Raw genomic sequence first — 7,970 nt, 5'->3', positions numbered from 1 at the left:
CCATGGTCGGACTTTCACATCTTCTTGTAGCCGAACACATCCGCTCCCGCTATTGATTGTGTACAGTCGGGTATTTTAACCTTTTCTTACCCGCTTTTTACAAACCATTGTTGGACTTTCACACCTTCTTGCAGCCGAACACCACCTCTCCCGCTTTTGATGATGTATGGTCCAGTATTCTTACCTTTTCTAACACATTTTTCAGCAATTATGGTCGGACATTCACACCTACTCACAGCTGGACACCTCCGCTCCCGCTTTTGATCATACAATGTCGGGACATCGCTCCTTGTCTTACCAGCTTTTTACAAACTTTAGTCGAACATTCACACCTTCTTGCAGCTGAACACCTCCCGGTTTTTACAAATTATGGTTGGACATTCAGACCTTGCAGCCGAACACCTCCGCTCTCTCTTTTGATCATACATTGTCGGGCATTCGCACCTTGTCTTACCCGCTTTTTACAAACTATAGTCAGACATTCACACCTTGCAGCTGAACCTCCGCTCCCTGTTTTGATCATGTATGGTCTGGCAATACTACCTTTTCTTCCCCCGTTTGTGAGTAATTATGGCTGGACATTCACACCTACTTGCAGTCGAACAGCTCTGCTCCCGCTTTTGATTATGTTTGGTTGGATATTCGAACCTTTTCTTAACTGCTTTTTACAAACCATGGTCGTACTTTCACACCGTCTTGTAGCCGAACAACTCCGCTCTCGCTATTGATTTTGTACAGTCGGGTATTTTAACCTTTTCTTACCCGCTTTTTACCAACTATGGTCGGACATTCACACCGTCTTACAGCGGAACACCTCCGCTCCCGCTTTTTATGGTGTATAGTCGGGCATTTGAACCTTTTCTTACCCGCTATTTACAAACTATGGTAGGACATTCAAACTTTCGTGTATCCGAAAACCTCCGCTCTCTCTTTTGATCATACATTGTCGGACATTCGCACCTTTTCTTACCGGCTTTTTACAAACCATGGTCGGACTGTCACACCTTCTTGTAGCCGAACACATCCGCTCCCGCTATTGATTGTGTACAGTCGGGTATATTAACCTTTTCTTACCAGCTTTTTACAAACCATGGTCGGACTGTCACACCTTCTTGTAGCCGAACACATCCGCTCCCGCTATTGATTGTGTACAGTCGGGTATATTAACCTTTTCTTACCCGCTTTTTACCAAGTATGGTTGGACATTCACACCTTCGTACAGCGGAACACCTCCGCACCCTCTTTTGATGGTGTATGTTCGGGCATTCAAACCTTTTCTTACCCGCTTTTTCCAAACTATGGTCGGCTATTCACAGCTTCCTCTCCATCCACCATACTTGTATGGTGGGATATTCACACCCACTTGCATCCGAAGACCTCCGCCCCAAATTTTGTTGATATTTAGTCGGACATTCGCACCTTACCTGCTTTTGGCAAACTATGGCCTTCTTGCAGCCAAACAACTCTGATCTTGCTTTTGATGATGTAAGGTTGGGCATTCAGACTTTGCTTCACCTGCTTTTCACCAAATATAGTCGGACATTCACACCTTCTTGCAGCCGAACACTTCCGCTCCACCTTTTAGTGTTCTATCACACCTTTTTTTTCACCGCATTTTATACATTATGGTTGGAAATTTTCAACCACTCTCATCCGAAGACCTCTCCTCCCGCTTTTGTTAATATATTTGAACTTTAGTCGGACATTCAAACCTTCTTGCAGCTGAACCACCTCCGCTCCCTGTTTTGATCATATATGGTCTGGCTACTACCTTTTCTTACCCGTTTGTGAGTAATTATGGCTGGACATTCACACCTACTTGCAGTCGAACACAACCTCTCTCGCTTTTGATGATGTATGGACCGGCATTTTTACCTTTTCTAACACATTTTTCAGCAATTATGGTCGGAGATTCACACCTACTCACAGCCGAACAACTCCGCTCCCGCTTTTGATGATGTATAGTCGGGCATTCTCACCCTTTCTCATCAGCTTTTTGCAAATTATGATCTGACATTCACACCTACTTGCAGTCGAACAGCTCTGCTCCCGCTTTTGATTATGTTTGGTTGGATATTCGAACCTTTTCTTAACTTCTTTTTACATATTTTGGTTGGACGTTCACACCTTCTTGTAGCCGAACACTTCCACTCCTGCTTTTGATGATGTATGGTTGGGCATTCACACCTTTTTTTTGCCCATTTTTCAGGAATTATGGGTGGACATTCACACCTTGCAGCTGAACACCTCCTATCCCACTTATGATCATGTGCGGTTTGATTTTCGAAAAGTTTCTTTCATGTTTTCTAGCAATTATTGATGGACATGTAGACCTTCTTGCAGCTGAACACCTCCGCTCCTGCTTTTGATCATACATTGTCAGGCATTCGCACCTTGTCTTACCCACTTTTTACAAACTTTAGTCGAACAGTCACACCTTTTTGCAGCCGAACACCACCTCTCCCGCTTTTGATGATGTATGGTCCAGCATTCTTACCTTTTCTAACACATTCTTCAGCAATTATGGTCGGACATTCACACCTACTCAGAGCCGAACACCTCCGCTCCCGCATTTGATGGTGTATAGTCGGGCATTCTCACCCTTTCTCATCAGCTTTTTACAAATTATGATCTGACATTCACACCTGCTTTTGATAATGTATTGTTAGGCATTCGCACCTTTTTTTTTACCCATTTTTCATGAATTATGGGTGGACATTCACACCTTCTTGCAGCCGAACACCTCCTCTCCCGCTTATGATCATGTGCGGTTTGATATTCGAAAATTTACTTTCTTGTTTTAAAGCAATTATTGATGGACATTCAAACCTTCTTTTTGATGGTGTATAGTCGGGCTTTCGAGCCTTTTCTTCCCGGTTTTTACAAACCATGGTCGGACTTTCACACCTTCTTGTAGCCGAACAACTCCGCTCCCGCTATTGATTGTGTACAGTCGGGTATTTTAACCTTTTCTTACCCGCTTTTTACCAACTATGGTCGGACATTCACACCGTCTTACAGCGGAACACCTCTATTCCCGCTTTTGATGGTGTATAGTCGGGCATTCGAACCTTTTCTTACCCGCTTTTTACAAACTATGGTGGGACATTCAAACCTTCTTGTATCCGAAAACCTCCGCTCTCTCTTTTGATCATACATTGTCGGACATTCGCACCTTTTCTTACCCGCTTTTTACAAACCATGGTCGGACTATCACATCTTCTTGTAGCCGAACACATCCGCTCCCGCTATTGATTGTGTACAGTCGGGTATTTTAACCTTTTCTTACCCGCTTTTTACCAAGTATGGTCGGACATTCACACCTTCGTACAGCGGAACACCTCCGCTCCCTCTTTTGATGGTGTATGTTCGGGCATTCAAACCTTTTCTTACCCGCTTTTTCCAAACTATGGTCGGCTATTTACAGCTTCCTCTCCACCATACTTGTATGGTGGGATATTTACACCCACTTGCATCCGAAGACCTCCGCCCCAAATTTTGTTGATATTTAGTCGGACATTCGCACCTTACCCGCTTTTGGAAAACTATGGCCTTCTTGCAGCCAAACACCTCTGATCTCGCTTTTGATGATATAAGGTTGGGCATTCAGACCTTGCTTCACCTGCTTTTCAGCAAATATAGTCGGACATTCACACCTTCTTGCAGCCGAACACTTCCGCTTTTAGTGTTCTATGAGGCATTCACATATTTTTTTTCACCGTATTTTATAGATTATGGTTGGAAATTCTCACCCACTCTCATCCGAAGACCTCTCCTCCCGCTTTTGTTAATATATAGTCGGGCATTCGAACCTTTTCTTACCCGCTTTTTACAAATTATAGTCGAACATTCACACCTACTTGCAGCTGAATACTTCCGCTCCACCTTGTAGGTATGTATGGTTGGCATTTGCACCTCTTTTTATACTGATTGCTGAAGATTAAGTTGTACTTTCTCAAACTACAACTTTTTTTTATTTGTTGAAACTTGATTTGAAGTGGATAAATAAGGAGGACAAACAGTTTTAAGTCAGGCTGATAGAAGGAATTAATTTTATAGCAAAATCTGTACTTCGTCATATGTCGAGAGATGCTTATTGCTGAAGAAGTTCTTTCTCATTCTACAAAGTACAACGTTGTTTATCGTTGAAACTTGATTAGACATGAATAAATATGAAGGACAAAGCAGTCTTAACTTGGTTTGAGTTAATGAATTCGTTTTATAGGAGAATCCGAATTCGTGCATAACTCATAAAATAGAGCTTATTTTCGGATTCCTGAAGAATGATTCTGGTTCTTTCTAATAATACAAAGTTTGTTGTTTATTGTTGAAACTTCATCAGAAGTGAAGAAATAAATGAATGCCTATCAACAAATTGACCTTCTGTTGACCTTCGGGGAGGTGAGTATCTTCACTAGACTCACCTGTCTGCTCTTCCTCCTCATTTAGCGTAGCTCCACCCTCTGCCTGTGAATTCTCACAGACTTCAACACTGAGTGGTGAGGCCTCTACAGGCCCCTCCCCTTTTTGCTCCTCACTTCCAATCCAAGCTTTTGGCGGGAAGTTTGAATTTATTGGGTCAACCTCTTCACTTTGTTCACCAACTGCCACCTTTGGTCCTTCTCTTTGTTGGCTTGACTGTGGCTTTACCGTCTTTAATTTGTTGGCAAAAGATTTAGGGCAATCTCTGAAGAGGTGATTTAATTCTCCACAGAGATTACATTTCCTGCCATTTGGACACTCTCCAAAAGTTTGCCCAATTTCTCTGCTCTTCCCACATAACACCTTGGTACAAGCCTCAACCAGGTGCCCATGCTCACCACACTTGCGGCAGAACTTGGGCTGCCCCTGGTAGTGGATGTAACCTCGGTTTTCAAGGTGGCCAGAGTGTCGCCCACCCGCTGCACTGAGCACTCTTCAGCCCTTTTAAATGGTATAACTTTGCACTCCCGCACGCTCCAGCAAGCACCATTCAAGCAACAACTTTGCACTCCAGCTTCGAACATCGGCACAGTCGCAACAAGTAAGGCGACTCTACTCAGAGAAGTCACTCTGCACAGTAACAAGATTTCTTTTGCACAGACAGAAAGGGCTTCACCCGCAAAGGTAAAGCCTGCCAAAAATAGAAACAACTCATTAGTGCTGCTCTCCACAGAAATCTTTAGTAAAAGGCGAAAGACTTGTACGTTATGAAGAGAAACCAGAGTACGATTATCCGTCACTGCGGGAGCAGGGCATCAGGCTTGTTGGCATAGCCACCTTCCCCATGGTGAGCTTTGCTTGGTTGAGACTTGGTCAACCAAGCAAAGTCAGCTCCTCGGCTGACCAAGTAGGAACAATCGGGCCCTATTCGATGGCTGCCATGTCTTTTACTCTGTGCAAAAGACAAGGCAGCAACAAAAACACCACGAGAATCCCGTATTGAGGCTTTGTTCTGACCGCTCAATCGGGGTCGCATTTCTTTCAAGCAATTCTCCTGGTTAGCCCACACTCGGCTCGCTCCCATAGCCGTGTTAAAGTCTACTTCGCATTCACTCTCTTTTCCCATCAGACTCTTGGGATTTTATCTATAAAATGAATTCCTTCACTCAAACTATGTGAAAACTGCCTTGTCCTTAATATTTACCATGTCTAGAAAGATTTAAACAAAAAAAACAACGTGTACTTTGCAGTAAAAGAAAGAGCAAATCTAAAGTTTCAGGAATCCGAGAATAAGCTTACTTTCATGAGTTCTTCACGATTTCGGATTTTGCTATAAAATGAATTCCTTCACTCAAACTAAATTAAAACTGCTAAACCGCTAATCTGTTATATGTAAGGCAGATGTCAAATTCACCGAAATAGGATCAAAGGGTATTCGGCCAATCGAGCTGTAGCAACTTCGGTAAAAGAGTATAAGTTGAAGAGTTTGTGAATAAAGGTGTGCGCACACATAGTGTGCTGTACGAAAATAGGCAGGGAGCAATGCCGGCTGGGGTATATGTTCTTGTATGTTGTCTGACTGTTTGATTTGAATGTGTTGTGTAAGTGTCTTGTTGAATGTTACATGTTTGGGCTTTGACACGCTTCACTGTGGTTGTTAACTGTGTGGTGTGTCCTGAAATGTTATATGTTTGGGCTGTGTGACATGCTTAATGCTTGTCAGTAGCTACCCACTTATTCATATACTATCAAAGTATGTCCGGACTTCTTATGTTGTCAGTTCCCATCAAAAGCGGAAGCGGAGGTCTTCGGATGCAAGTGGGTGTGAATATCCCACCATACAAGTATGGTGGAGAGGAAGCTGTGAATGGCCGACCATAGTAAAAGGCGGGTGAGAGAAGGTGCGAATGCCTAACCATACATCATCAAAAGAGGGAGCGGAGGTGTTCCGCTGTAAGACGGTGTGAATGTCCGACCATAGATGGTAAAAAGCGGGTAAGAAAAGGTTAAATTACCCGACTGTACACAATCAAAAGAGGGAGCGGAGTTGTTCAGCTAAGAGAAGGTGTGAAAGTCCGACCTTGGTTGGTAAAAAGCGGGTAAGAAAAGGTTCGTATGCCCGAATATACACCATCAAAAGCGGAAGCGGAGGTGTTCGGCTGCAAGATATTGTGAACGTCCAACCAAAGTTTGTAAAAAGCAGTTAAGAAAAGGTTCGAATATCTAACCAAACATAATCAAAAGCGGGAGCAGAGCTGTTCGACTGGAAGTAGGTGTGAATGTCAGATCATAATTTTCAAAAAGCTGATGAGAAAGGGTGAGAATGCCCGACTATACATCATCAAATGCGGGAACGGAGTTGTTCGGCTGTGAGTAGGTGTGAATCTCCGACCATAATTGCTGAAAAATGTGTTAGAATAGGTAAAAATGCCGGTCCATACATCATCAAAAGCGAGAGAGGTTGTGTTCGGCTGCAAGTAGGTGTGAATGTCCAGCCATAATTACTCACAAACGGGTAAGAAAAGGTAGTATTGCCAGACCATATATGATCAAAACAGGGAGCGGAGGTGGTTCAGCTGCAAGAAGGTTTGAATGTCCGACTAAAGTTCAAATATATTAAAGAAAGCGGGAGGAGAGGTCTTCGGATGAGAGTGGTTGAAAATTTCCAACCATAATGTATAAAATGCGGTGAAAAAAAGGTGTGATAGAACACTAAAAGGTGGAGCGGAAGTGTTCGGCTGCAAGAAGGTGTGAATATCCGACTATATTTGGTGAAAAGCAGGTGAAGCAAGGTCTGAATGCCCAACCTTACATCATCAAAAGCGAGATCAGAGGTGTTTGGCTGCAAGAAGGCCATAGTTTTCCAAAAGCGGGTAAGGTGCGAATGTCCGACTAAATATCAACCAAATTTGGGGCGAAGGTCTTCGGATGCAAGTGGGTGTGAATATCCCACCATACAAGTATGGTGGAGAGGAAGCTGTAAATAGCCGACCATAGTTTGGAAAAAGCGGGTAAGAAAAGGTTTGAATGCCCGAACATACACCATCAGAAGAGGGAGCGGAGGTGTTCCGCTGTACGAAGGTGTGAATGTCCGACCATACTTGGTAAAAAGCGGGTAAGAAAAGGTTAAAATACCCGACTGTACACAATCAATAGCGGGAGCGGATGTGTTCGGCTACAAGAAGATGTGAAAGTCCGACCATGGTTTGTAAAAAGCGGGTAAGAAAAGGTGCGAATGTCCGACAATGTATGATCAAAAGAGAGAGCGGAGGTTTTCGGATACAAGAAGGTTTGAATGTCCCACCATAGTTTGTAAAAAGCGGGTAAGAAAAGGTTCGAATGCCCGACTATACACCATCAAAAGCGGGAATAGAGGTGTTCCGCTGTAAGACGGTGTGAATGTCCGACCATAGTTGGTAAAAAGCGGGTAAGAAAAGGTTGAAATACCCGACTGTACACAATCAATAGCGGGAGCGGAGTTGTTCGGCTACAAGAAGGTGTGAAAGTCCGACCATGGTTTGTAAAAACCGGGAAGAAAAGGCTCGAAA

The 7,970-nt window shown here is 43.5% G+C and overlaps 1 non-coding gene across 1 annotated transcript; it reads right to left on the bottom strand.

Moving 5' to 3' along the window:
* Nucleotides 1-5,095: 5,095 nt before the first annotated feature.
* On the bottom strand, nucleotides 5,096-5,209 carry LOC140274226 (U5 spliceosomal RNA). The gene has a single exon (XR_011908199.1). It is a non-coding gene; the product is annotated as a U5 spliceosomal RNA (small nuclear RNA).
* Nucleotides 5,210-7,970: the final 2,761 nt, after the last annotated feature.

This window comes from Leuresthes tenuis, unplaced genomic scaffold (genome assembly GCF_036924035.1).
Source record: "Leuresthes tenuis unplaced genomic scaffold, fLeuTen1.0.hap1 SCAF_17, whole genome shotgun sequence".
Classification (NCBI taxonomy): domain Eukaryota; kingdom Metazoa; phylum Chordata; class Actinopteri; order Atheriniformes; family Atherinopsidae; genus Leuresthes; species Leuresthes tenuis.
This window is presented reverse-complemented; position numbering and strand designations above follow the sequence as displayed.